This window comes from Ammospiza nelsoni, chromosome 13 (genome assembly GCF_027579445.1).
Source record: "Ammospiza nelsoni isolate bAmmNel1 chromosome 13, bAmmNel1.pri, whole genome shotgun sequence".
Lineage (NCBI taxonomy): Eukaryota > Metazoa > Chordata > Aves > Passeriformes > Passerellidae > Ammospiza > Ammospiza nelsoni.
Genome location: NC_080645.1, coordinates 10,005,883 through 10,019,727, shown reverse-complemented (window position 1 = coordinate 10,019,727; position 13,845 = coordinate 10,005,883). Strand labels below are relative to the sequence as shown.

General features: G+C 37.5%; 1 long non-coding RNA gene across 1 annotated transcript; it reads right to left on the bottom strand.

Moving 5' to 3' along the window:
* Positions 1–182: 182 nt before the first annotated feature.
* On the bottom strand, positions 183–10,137 carry LOC132079188 (uncharacterized). The gene is made up of 4 exons (XR_009419362.1): positions 10,002–10,137; positions 9,794–9,843; positions 4,690–4,848; positions 183–927 (listed from the first exon to the last, which is right to left on the bottom strand). It is a non-coding gene; the product is annotated as an uncharacterized LOC132079188 (long non-coding RNA).
* Between the last annotated feature and the right edge of the window lie 3,708 nt (positions 10,138–13,845).

The following is a 13,845-nucleotide window of genomic DNA, read 5'->3' as shown; positions in this document are numbered from 1 at the left end:
TAAAAGGAGAGAAAAAAGAAGAGTGAGGCTTGGTTTGAAAAAGGGACTATCAAGAATTATGAGGAGAATAAAAGCCAATAAACTGGCTGACAAACAAATGTTTGAGTTTAAACTTTGTAACTGTTCATTTTTCCAAGAACTGTACTAAGGGTCAGATGCAGATTAATATAATATGGGATTCATTTAAAAATCATATCTTTTTAATATATAGAATAATAAAAAAAGACAAGTCACATCTTTACCTCTCCAACAGAGTAAATAATCTTCACACACTCCTTTTTTCTGAGGCTGACAGAAAGTCACCATATGGGTCATAATGGAAACAGTATCTTCCACCTCTTTGTACCTGAGCAAATGACCTCCTTTCAAGATGAATTTTCCAAAAGCAGGTAATTGAATTACTTGAGTGCTGATCCACTTCAAAGGTTGTTCTTTATAGGAAGTATAATCAGATTCTGATGCTTTGATCAAGGGAATCTATGAACCTGTTACTCGATCACAAACTCTACTATTTGCCATGAAGAGATAACTAATCAATTACAGAAATACATCTGCTCTGAGTAATGTTATTGATGACTTGACAGAAGGAATGCATAATTCAAAGAGTAAAGCTCTTGGGAAAGCTGGCAGTGACTGTGGACCAAGGAATTCAAGTGAGACAGAGGTGGCCAGCCTAGAGGAAAGTTGCTAACGCTTAAATGGAGTAACTCCTCTGGCTGTAATTGAAATGGAAGACAGCAGTGAAAGGAAGGCTCTGCTGCTCAGAGCTGGTTAGAAATATGGGCTGTCAAATCCTGGCACCTTCCTCTTCCCTGGGCAAGCCTGCCCAACTTCACAGCAGAACCTGATTTTTCCAGCCATGCCAGGCTAAGGAAGTATGGCTCTCTTCCAGATAAGTCTATCCAAGGGCAGGGTCCATTCACCTGTCTGGTATGCAACACAAACCTGTGTGAGAAATTACAACTAGTCCATATATTTAAAAATTCAATATACAATTAGTTCACAACTAATTGGACTTGACTGTAGTCAAAGCAAAATTCAACTGTAATAATTACACCCATGTGCTAAACTCTCACTATTGTACTATGTGAGCATTTCAGAGCATCTTTACAATTCAGGCATACAGGAAATAAGTGTCATTAACTAAATCTGAGTAATTAAAAACATTCTTGTTGAGCAGAGTGCCTTACAACTCTTGACTGAGTTACACCCAGACCCATAGGTGCCCTTCCTCTGTTCATGGGCAGTGGGTTTCACCAGAAAAAAACATACATCTTTTCAAGGATAAAATCTTCCACCACCTCCACCTGAAAGTGCTTTTCAAATTATAAAATTAACTTGAGGTTAACATAGGAAAGAATCTGAGGGGAGTGTCTGCAGAGCTTCAGAGTACCAAAACAAAGCACTGCAAACAAAGTCATCTTTGCAATTTTATCTACCTTAAGTAATTCAAAGATCAAAATATTTATCAGTTAAAATTTTAATTCTTTCCTATATCAATTTAAAATGAAAGGAGTTTGTTTTTTTTTTTTTATTCTTCTTCACTAAACTTGAAGTTGAATTTGGTCAGATTTTCATGTTACATTTCATTGCTTTGCTTTTGCTCAGTGCTCCAATGGCCAGTCACACACTGACTTTATTCACTGCAAGCAGGATAAGAGCTGACTGGGAAGAGATGAAGGTAGCCTTCAGAAAACAATCTCCTCCCATTTTGGCCTTGAATTGTAAGCATTTGCAGAAGACAGAAGAATAAAGTGTCTGAGCTCTGGACAAAATTTTGCTGAATCACTCAGGTGAGCAGCTCAGCCAAATCTGAGAACCTCCTGCTGCAAAAAGCTGCAGATCTTCAGTGGAGGGTACCCCTCACAAAGTGGGGTTACAGCAGCTGGAATTCAGTGGAAATAATAACTATCCAGGCTTTGGAAATCCAGGGATGCATGTGCACCATTTATTATTTCTCACATTTTGTATCTATGTGAGGCTGTTTATTTTATTACCTTTTATTTCAAATATGAGGGAAAGATGTAGTCCATGCACAGAATTAACAAAATTAAGAAAAGAGGGGGAAGCAGAAATTATTTGAATTCAGTTTTTATGCAGCATGCCAAAATAGGGTAAAGATAAAAGTGATAGCAGTGCACTGAATGAATTGTAAGGTTTGTTTTTATCTTTCTTATTGAACCGATTCCTGCAGTTTACTTTTTTGAGCAGCATAAAGCATCTTTGGATTAACCAACAAAGAAATTCCTTTTGCACACAGCATGTGGTCAAATGAAGATTCTGTTCAAAGTGACATGAAATCAGAAATATTGGCTATATAACAGGTATTGTCTTTTTCCTTACCTCTGTTTTTCATTGTCAGTAGTCTCCATAACTGAAGAGACACACTCACAAAGAAGTAAGAAATGTTCAAAGTGGGCAACAGATGCTTTATTAGAAGGCAAACCTTTCTCTTTTCTCTATTCATTTTATCCTAACACCAGCAGGTTTCCAATGGGGAGAAAAAGCAGCTTTGAACTTTTTTTACTTCCAACTGCTGTATTTTTCAAAAAAGGTCCTAATTTCAAATGCTTTAGTGAAGTCTGACTTAGTGCTCTTGTGCTACAAAACATTTAATGCTTTAATAGTAGAATCACTGTGAGTTCCCCTTTATATTTCCATTTTTTTCTGCTTATTAATTGGACAGACAAGTCCCAGTTATTGGTACTTCAGAATTCTGCTCCTCCAGGACCCAAACAATGCTCATCTTGGGTGGTAGGGAACTATGGGGACCTTTGACCCAAATAGCCTGGGAACAGTGCATGGATTCATTCTAGTGTCCTGTATGAAAACTGTTTTTACCTCCACATGCATACAAAACTTGTGATGTTATCACCTTAAAAGGACTCACTACACTAGTCAGGAGTCAGGCCAGCCTCTTAATTGAAGTCAGTTGGAGTTTTGCTCAATCACTGAAAACCAAAACGAACCCAAAGGAAAGCAGCAGCAGACCCAAAGAGGGGCAAACCAGGCTCGTGGCACAGAACCCATCTGCATCCTGCCTCAGAGGGCAGCATCACATGGCCAGCAAGGCAGCATCCCTGGAGCCCTGCCTCACATAAACATTTCACCACACTGGGCTCAAACTTGGAGTTGGTCACTGCAGTTATAGCATGAAAAAACAGCAGGACTATCACATTCTTATATTCCATGTCAATGAACAGGGATGAACAGGCATAAATAGGGCTTAATGCCTATTTATGGGGCTGTGTAGGAGCCATGGGGACTGGGTACATATCAGCATTGTGTACATTCTCTCATGGCAGCACATTAGCTGCCATTCCACACAAAAGTTTTTTGGACCAGCAAGAGTGTCAAAGTAACAGTGGGCCAACCAGGACTCAGGCACATGAAAAGAGAGGAGATGTTACTAAAAGACTAAGCACTCAGCAGGGAGAGGTACTGGAGTGAAATTTTGTGTAGCACACCACATTTGATGTCACTCTAAAGCTGCATTGTAAATGAACATTTATTTAATTAATACTCAGTCAAATTATATATTCTGTTCAATTGCTGATCAATAACTCAACCTCAGATATTGTTCTCCATCTGAACAGCTTAATATGTTCAAGAACATAAAAACAGGATGTTCTTGAGCTCTGGTTCTAAGATTAGTGGACTCTACAGGGAACCAGAAGCAATGAGAAACCAGCGAGCTGCTTATCTTCCAGGGGAATTCAGGGATTCTGAAGTCTGGCTGCCATTGTTTTTTTAGCTCCTAGACTGTACCTCAAAGAGTAATGAGCTGTTCCAATTCTCTTGGGCATCTCTCCTTTTCATCCCTTCTTTTCTTTTATTCAGAGAAATGGACAAAGCACCCCTTGGTGATTTTTGTAATGTGTTTTAGGTAAGAACACAGAGGCCAGCCTTTCCTCCATCGTACTTCACATTCCCTCACTTTCCAAAAGCACTGTCAGAAGTTTTAATTACAAACTACAGTTTCAACTACCAACTTCTGCTTGCAGAAGAATTAATTAGCAGTGGTAATTTTGAGAAATCTACACAATTGTTACATGCAGCAAATCTGTGATTCTTTGCTAAAATCAAGGTCACCTGAAGGAGGTGCATGAAAGCAAGAAAATTATTTGTAGAATGGGACCAAGGTATCGTTTCCAAAGAAAGCAAATGAACTTATAAAATTAAAGTCAGGAAAGCAGGATTACATGAGGAAAACAACAATGGGGAGAAGGTCAAGAAAAATTCAGAGAGTACATTACCAAAGAATAAAGCTATTGTGTAGATGAACTGCATTAAATTAACCTCCAATACTAGAGCTCATTCAGAATAGAAAGTAAAAAGTAATCATTTTTAAAGGGTGGAAGTGACCTAGACATGCAGCAATTGCAGATATTACAGTATAAAGTAGGATATTGTGGCTTGTATCTAAAAATGTGAATACAATCCTAGGTTCTGCTAAACACTGAGCTTTGACCCTGTTTGTATGGCCAGGGTTTGCTCAAGAGGGAGCACAAGGCAATTGTCAGAGGAGGAGGCTCTTGCAGTCTCTAGTTCCTGTCCTTCTGAACATTAAGTCCTGTGTACATTCTAGTCCCCTCATCTCTACACTTCTTTTGAAGGAAGGTTTATTTAGAAAATACTTTTATTAGAGCAAATCATCACAACTGGGGAAAAAAGGCCATTTTTACTCACCTGTCACCAGTAGGTTCAGAAATTAGTTGTTCTTATCACAACATTAAAGCAAGCTTGACAAAATACAGCAGTAGATGATGTTGGATCAGTGGTCAGTGCTGCTTCTACCCCAGAGGGCAGCTCAATGGAAACCTTGGGTGGTCACAGATACATTGAGAGCTGGGGAGGAAAGAGAATATAATAAATACTATTATGCAAAGGATTTTGAAACATAGTGAAATTGCTGAATGGCTCTAATAGTTCAGTAATTCCTCCTGCTGAAAAGGAAATAACATGGAATACATTTTAGAAAGCGAGTCTTGAATAACAACAAAGAAGGAAATGGTCAAGCTGCAAGATAAGTATGCAGCAAGCAGAAAAACTAATTTAACTGGAATATGAAAAAAAAATCCATTATGGCCTATAAATTAAATCCTAGGTCTAGTAAATGGGATGGTTTGGTTTGTTTGGGATTTTTGTTTGTGTTATGTTTTGTAAACCAATTTCAGAAAGACCAGCATTTGCCTAGTCTATTATTATTTACTCACATAAAAAAAGATACAAAAACTCTAATATATGGAAGTGATAGGGACTTTATGTTAAAGTCCAGCTACAAGCATTCAGCTTCCTGAATTGCAATGCTTTAGCCCTGAGTTTCCAAAGGCATGCACAGGGCAAGAATTCACCCAGACAATAGGACTGTTCACTTCAGAATTCCTCTTTCCCTGGAAGTCTCCCAGTTAAAGAATGTTTCTGTTCTCACTTTAAATGCATGGGCAAAAGCCAGTGGCATATACAGAAAGAGAGAAGGGACACAGACTGCTACAGATATGATGACTGACGAAGTTCAGCCCCCAGGCAACTACTTCATACTGGCAGATGTCCTCTCAGGATTGCCCAGGGTACTGTACAAGCTCTTACATCTGAAGCCGAGGCTTTGGAAGCACCCAAGTAGTAAAGCATTAGCTCTGGAACGCTAAAACTTCCAGGGGAATAGTATTTGAAGAAGGGCAGAGGCATTTTCATCTGGTACCCACTGCTGAGAGCAACCTTTTAGCATGGTGCTGGGGTCTAAGATCCTGAGAAAGATAGGCCCTTGCACTTACATGATCATCACCTATATCAAACAACTCAAACAAAAAAGAACATCTCTCATGTAAATCTCTTCAGGAAATGAATAGAAAGACCTGAAAAGGTTAAAGGCTACAGCGTTTAGAGCTTTTATTCATACCGAGGAAAAAAAAGGAAACAGTGTTCAAAAGTTTTATTCTTAGGCCGTTTTCAACAATTCCCTTTTAAGAAATCCTACTTTCATGAAAACACTCTTACCTTATTCAGAAGGCTCACAAATAGTTTCTTTTTCTTTCCCTCTATGTATGCCTGTGTGTGTTTGAGAATAACAGCAAGAGTGTAAATCTTTCACTTGTTCTTTATGTACTCCCTTACAACAAATACCATCTGAAGAGTCAGGGGAGTCAATTTAAGCTCTGTTATGTTTCAGATTTAAACATCCCCTCTCAATTAGATTGCTGCTTCAAGTATTAGAATGATTGTTATAAGATGCTCAGCACAGGCCACTCTATGTATTTTTAAATATACAATAAAATCCACACACATTTGTGTCCATGTATATCACACTTGCATATACATACATATTCCATGTAAATAGATATGAAAACCTGACAAATAGTCCAGACAAGTTTTCTACCTCTGAGATATATACCTACCTACACAAGACCATCTTTTATTTAGTTGTATCCTGAGTGTTCTTCAGTGAGTTGCTGCTCTGGAAATAAGTATATCAACAGAGCCTTAAAACAAACAATGAAAAAAAGTAACCCAGATATCTCAAGATGAATGAAAAATATACCTCCAAGAACACCCACAAAAAAGTTGCTTATTTTTATGGATTCTCCTTTTTCTGACAATATTGGCACTTTAGCATCCTTGCTAATACAAGGGCCTTTTGATCTCTACAACTTGGCGCCACAAGGTTTGCCCTCTGTGTGTTGTGAGAACTTAAAAAGGATTGTTTAAGGAGGGCAGCTTCTGTGTAATTGCACATTAGCCATACTTAGAATGATTATGGCTTTCCTGGCATCAGAATGATCGGTTATTAGCAGTATTTTAAGGTTTCTCTGCTGGGAGCATTGCAATTCCTCTCTGGATGGCCAAAAGATTTGAGTCTACAGCAAAGATGAGGGAAAAGTTGGTTCACTTCTGTATTACTTAATCAAGACTATTCCTTATGGGATTATGTAGCAGTGAAATGCTCACTCCCTTCCCTATGCTACACCTTCTTTTGTTGTATTGTAGCAATACAGATTCTGAGTCTCTCCTGTACTGAGGACTCAGTGACAGGAACATGTCAGAAATCACAACACAAATGTCATCCAGGAAATAATAATAGTCATGTCATTATGATAAACCCTTTTATATCAGAAAAAAAAAGAATTGGCCATTACAGATGTTGGTCTTACTTCTTTTCCTCTTCCTAATATTTCAGACTTCTACTAAACCTGAATTTTTACTGAAAAAATAAAAATGAAAGATCTCATTTTCTTCTTACTTGCTTTAAATTTTGGTGATTAGCAAGCTGTCTGCAAAGCAGTATTTCCAGAAACCACACAATAATTTGGACTTTAAAATAATACTTTCATTACTAAGATGAGGCCTGAAATTTTGATTTCCTTTACATACTTTCTCCACAATATCTCAGAAAACATACCCATGTGCCTGACACATGATGTATTACCCTTGTAGCATACAATTACTGGTATCAATATTCCAAATGCTATTTAGTCTCCATGCTCAAAGATAAATCATCCAAATTATGCACAACTTCACTGTGTTAGCTACTACATACATAGATTATTTCAGTCTGCCATGTTTTCAAAATGAAAAAAAAATGTTTAAATTCCTTTGTAGTACTCTAATGAATAAACATTATTCTTCTCATCCCAGACCTGGGTATTCTTCACTAATTAATTTCCATAACATTTGAATTGGAAGGAATCAGAACTCAGGAAAAAAAAAAGATCAATATCAATTGACTGATGAGTTTTACCTATTCTCTTCGATATAACTCAAAAAGAACTTTTGATCACTACTGAATTTCTAAAGGGAATATGATTTCAATGTTAAGACTAATGAGACTAGTTTAATCTCATCCCTACAAACAAATCAGCTTAAGCCTAATGAAATCTTATTTTTGTACATTAATGTACAAAGGAAACAGTTCAGGGTAAACAGACTTGTAGTATACATTGTTTAGAGACTATTGACTTTCGAATTAGCCTGCTTTTCAAACATTTCACGTCAAAAATATAGTCAAAATGCAAATGCAGCATAAACGGCTCTATAATAAATGCTCATTCAACATTTATTCTTTCTCAAATCATCTTTTAAAGCTCTTTCATGCTAATGTCTAGAAGATGTGACATTAGAAAAATTGCTTTGACATGCTAAGGGGCTCCAAGATTAACAAAAAGAGAAAGAACAAGATAAAGCTTTCAAAAGACCTATTTCAGAGGAATTATTACTTCCTTTGAAAGTCTTCCAAGGTTGCAGTACATTTAAGCTTGTTGGCATACATGTAAATGAAGGACTACAAAAGTATTGCACTAAATACAACTTGAATTAAACCTTCAGGCTAATGTTAGGGAATAAGGATAAAGGCCAGATCCTAGGCTAGTAACAACTCATATAAAGTTCTTTATTTGAGGATGTGAGGGAGAATTATTTTTAAAAAAAAAATCAATACAAGAAATTATAAATGTAATTCCCATGTAAAATGGCAAAGATTGATGAAGCTTCCTGATTGAGCAAGTGGCATTCTAAAGGAGTATGTTAATGTACTATAATGTACAGCCATGCTGCAAAACAGAAACAGTCTCAACCAGCAGCTTACTCTCCTTACTTAAAAATTCCCATCCACCACCAAAAATTCTTGATTCCATAACTAGAAGACAATGGGAATGTAGTTATCATGAAAACCACTATTTTGGCTTGGAAGCATTAAGCTGAGATTTAACTCTCCTGTCCTTTGAGATCCAAGGCAATGTTAGTTGCAGTTCCAACTTTCTCTCACAGAGAAAGGTCCATTCAGCTGCAGAGGTTTGTAATGTTTGTAGAGAATAGACCATCAGCCCAATTCTGCCACCACTTTCCAGGCAGAAATGCTCAAGAATTTTAGACTCGGGACAGATGATAGAATTAATTACACAAGGACAGATTTATAAACAAATGAACAAGATGTCAGACTGGGACAAACATGAACAACTATAGCCAAAATTCTGACCATGAGACCTACCCTTCAGCTGCTGTGTAGCTCAATAGACACCAAAATCTAGAGTTAACTTTCCTTTCTTATAAAGTATTCTGGGCTCCAATGTTGGAGCAGAAATCAGAAATCCTAAGTAATCCTCTTCTCTCCTAACTTACAGACTTTTTACCTGACCAATGTGCATCCTCCTTTGTCTTACCACAACTTGAAAATAAACATGCTTGTCTATCCTATAGAAATTAGATTGAATAATTAATGAAATAAATAATACCCCAGAAATATCTGCAAAGTGAATGCAGTTGCAAAGCCCAGTGACGGTTGCTATTTAAGAACCCTCCAGTTTGTTAGCTTCCATTTACTAACCTCATGGTACTTGGCAACACAGTAGCTGGATGACAAATTTCCAATTACTGGTAATGATGGCTACATGGCTCCTTTTTTCATAATGTTTTGGCTTTTTATAAAGCAAACTTGGTTTACATTTAATGGTGCATGCAATGCACTCCAGAAAGCATCAAAGGCTTTTAATAATTTAATCATTACTTTGCTAGTAATATTCTTAACCTGTTACACAAAGCCATACCTATTCCTGCCAATTATGTCCTTGTCTCTCGCTCCCTTCCAGCACCACAGATTTTCCATGCTAGCTGTACCTGTCAGCCCCTGAAGAGCCCCAGTAGCTCGAGTGATGACAGTGTGGGTTTTCTACCCTCCTTGCCTTGCATTCTCTCTCATGCCTGTGTTTCATTCTCCTTCATGAGAGGTATTGTTTCCCAGAAAAATAAAAAATACATTATTGAAAGCAGATCAGGATGAAATAAACAAAAAAAATGTTCTTACTTGTCTGGCCTGTCTGGTCCTCTGTGGGGTTATTCACCAAAATCTGTCCCCTAGTGAAGGACACAGAGATGTGCTAGACTGTATTTACAGTGAAAATCCAGCCAGGTGTCTGGTTCCATATGAAAGAGCCAATTCCTATGTAATATTTCCATTAAATGATTAACCACATTAACAGGTACATTTGCAGATGTGTTTTCTCATAACTCACAGTTTGTGCTATCATAGTTTGGATGGCAGATCAAATACTGCCTCAAAAGAGCCACATCACAGCAACAGCAGCCATAGGAGAAAGGGCTGCAAGACATTCTTCTCAGAAGGATCACCATCTTCTCTAAGCAGGTTGCCTAGGAAAAAATTCTCTATTAGCATTTAAAATTTGCATGAAAATTAGTAAGAATTTTAGATCAACAGCATATGGCAGAATAGTTCCTGATGTGTCTGCAAGAAAATATGGTTTAAGAGAAACAATTAGTGAGGAGCACAATCTATATGCATTTTCTTTTTCCTGAAGAACCTCAAAAATATATGCCACTTACACAGGTGAGTCACATGCAAAATCTCCTGTTAGCACCTGCACTTTCTACAGCTACGAAGTCATAACCCCACTACAAATTTGATGGTTTGAAACCTGAACTTGGATAGTCTTTTGACAGGGCCTTAGCACCTCACTATTCACAAATGTAGATGCATTAGGGAAATTTATTTTACAGCAACTGCTAGATGAACTTAAATGGTGCAACTTTCAATCTGTAAGATCAGAAATAGCAATATCCATGTAGAAAACCGAGCAGGCACAAAGTAGTGTTTCATGAAGTCTTCACCTAACTTAAGCTGCTAGGAGATGTCAGTGCACATATCTAATTGATGTGCCCAATTAAATTAGAAAAATAAAATACATCTATTTCCAGTATCATAATGAAATTCACACTTTAAAATACTGGCCATTGAAAATGTCATTGTAGCTTAAAAATGGGCTAATTCTTCACTATAAAATGATGTGTTCATATGTCTTGCAGTTACCTTAAAATAGGCACTACAAACAACAAAAAGATAACAAAAACATCTTCCTCATTTTAGCCTTACACTTTTTAATTCCCCACAGAAACATCACATGATATAATTAGGGAATTTTAGATGCAATTCTACAGATTTCCTTTTCTTGGTTCCCTTTCTCTCAAGGGAAGGAAGGAAAGGTTCCTGAGATGAATGTAAGGCTGTCAGCATTTGCTTTGGTTGCACTTATATTCCACCTGAACACTGAACCATAAAAAAAATGAAGCTCTTTGATGCAGGCTTCCATTCATCTGCCTGTAACACAAAATGTCTGGAGCAAAACATCTTCTAAGCAGCTACTTTCCTATATGGGTAGTTCACCTGAGACTGCCGAGCAGGGAATTGAAAGAGATCATCTCCATAAAAATCTGCTTTGGATAGTAACTTTGATAGGTCCAATAAATTTTGTAATAGAAAATTTTAATAAAAAGTGGCCTTCTTATTCCTGAGATTTCTTGCATAGTGATTAAATCCGAAGGAAACACTTCAAAATACAACGTTACACTGTTCACTCAGCCCACAGATGCAGAAACAACTTTTGTTGATGTAAGTAATCATGTATTATTATGATAGAAGTTAAAGTGGCTGGTTGATGTACACAATGGTGAATGGACAGGGCAGTGCTCCTGAAAAAGGAACAAAATGCAGTGTAATTAAAATTTTCAGTAATCCACCAGCTGCATGTTAGTGTTTCCAACAAAGCTGCTGCTGTTCAGGTGTAAATGGAGTGTAAATGCTGCAGAAAAAGTGACCTCCTGCCTCGTCTATTGTGTGATCTCTTCCCACACTGCATTCACTTTGCCAGACTGGTATTCCAGAACCTCTCAATAGAAAAGCAGTCCTCCTGCATTAGTTGATCTGGCCCTTATGCTATCAAACTGACTGCACACATCTTTGGGAGCTCCCACAGTCAACTGTTCATGCAGGAATATCTGCATTAGATCCCATTAGCTCTGGACTGTACACACAGAGTTCAGCTGGGTCTCAATAAACTATTTTTTGCCTTGTTTTCCCTTACATTTTTCCAAAAGGCCTCAGTCTTGCAGAAAATATTTCAGTCCAAAAGATGAAAATACAATGACAAAAGCTCAGTCTTACTATCCAACTGGAGTCTGCAGCCAGATGCAAAAATATCTCCAGGTCAAGCAGAATCTATGAGCTCTGCATAGATACTAGAAGTTATCAAAGCCTGAATTAATTCTGGTCATGACTTGCTGCACACTTTCAACCCAATACATTTTTTCTGCAATTACCATTAAAAGCAGCACTGTGACAGGCATATTTTTGTATGCTACTGATACACGTAATTAACACCACTGCAACTGGTCATTCTACTCACAACTTCAGCACATTATGCTTCTGGGCTTAGCCCCTGTGCCACAAACTCTCCTGTGCTCTTGGGATCCACGTGTTCCTAATTACATTTCCACATGCCAACAAATTCTTGTGGCTATTGCAGGTCATCAAGAGGCGTTTTTTCCACACACATAGCTGTGTTATTCTTTCCTAAATCAAACAGTCCAACAGAGATCTGGTATGGTTCAGCTATCCTTTACATGCCACAGAGAAATGCCTTGGAAATCTGGACAGGGTGCTCAAATTTTAAGGATCATTGCCCTTGCAGAAACACAGTGCCTCTCGGGATCACTATCCTTGCAGGAATAGAATTCTGCTTAGACTGAAATTGCACTTATCTCCAGCAAAATTAAATTAAACTAAATGCTATTATTTATTTAAAAACAAAACAACCATTTGCAAGTCAGTCTCATCACCACTAAAAGAAATTGGAAAGACACACTGAAGGAGAGAAAATATATGATGCTTAACTAAGAAAAGAAAGGAAACTTGTCCCCTCTACATCTAGCTGTTAAGTTCTCAGGTACCTACACACCACCTCAGTCAGGAATTTGGTCAGCATCCATTCACAGAGAACTTCAGTATGGAGAGAGATGCTGACTTTCTATAAGCCCACATAACTATTTAGGGGACTCCAAAATGTGAGATCATCATCAAATTTCAACACCTTTCTTATACTTCCCTGAAAATATAATTTTACGGGAAACTACTTCTGTTCAGGAGGGTCTTGGATTATCATCTGCCTTCATAGCTGCAAAAGTTATGTGAGAATAATTAACCCCCAGAAGAATAAGACATTTTTTCATTAGGTAAAGGAGTATAAAAATTTCAGTGTGAATTTACCTGAATATTTCACATATGTTTGAAAACTGACAGCCAAACTTCAGCGAAAAAATATACAGGTGACTAATAGTCAATGGTGCCTATAATTCAATATTTATTGTTGATTGGGATGAAAGATAAGACCCTTTTGGTATAGTAATGGGCTTGGAATGATTGACCTCCGTTCAGCTCTGAAGGGAAATGATGACAGCCTTCAAGAGGACAACTAAGCAAAGATAATGACTGCAGCAAGACCTGTTAGGCATGGCAAAATTCAGATGTGCCTTCCATATATGCAATGAAGGGTCAAATCTACTATTTGCTACCATTTCTGGGAAGAGACAGACTCCATATTATAACTTCACCAAGTCTCAGAATTAGGACAGTCTTCTCACACGTTTTATCATCTTACCATAAATATTAACCTAGAGCCCCACACAGCTGCAATCACAATGGCAGCCCCATAGGAGGAAACCTTAAAACTTCTCAATTAATTAATTCAGGCTATGCCTGAAATATCCTAATGTTGGTTTTAGGAGTATGGAAAACTCTACACATACCAAACACACGCCTTTTTCTCTGTTTCAGTTTAGCAGGAGTTGATGTGTCAGTAAACTTTAATATGTTTCCTCAAAGAATCATTGTCATTATCAAATATACTCTGATGTGCAAATCATTTGACTGTAAAAGAAGGGTTCACTTGCATGGTATTAAGGTAGAAATACCCCAGAAAAATGCTTGGGGAAATCAATCTTTTAAACAGAAATTCAAATCTGGAGAAAAAGAAACTAAAACAAAGCACTCTGCACTATGATTTAGAG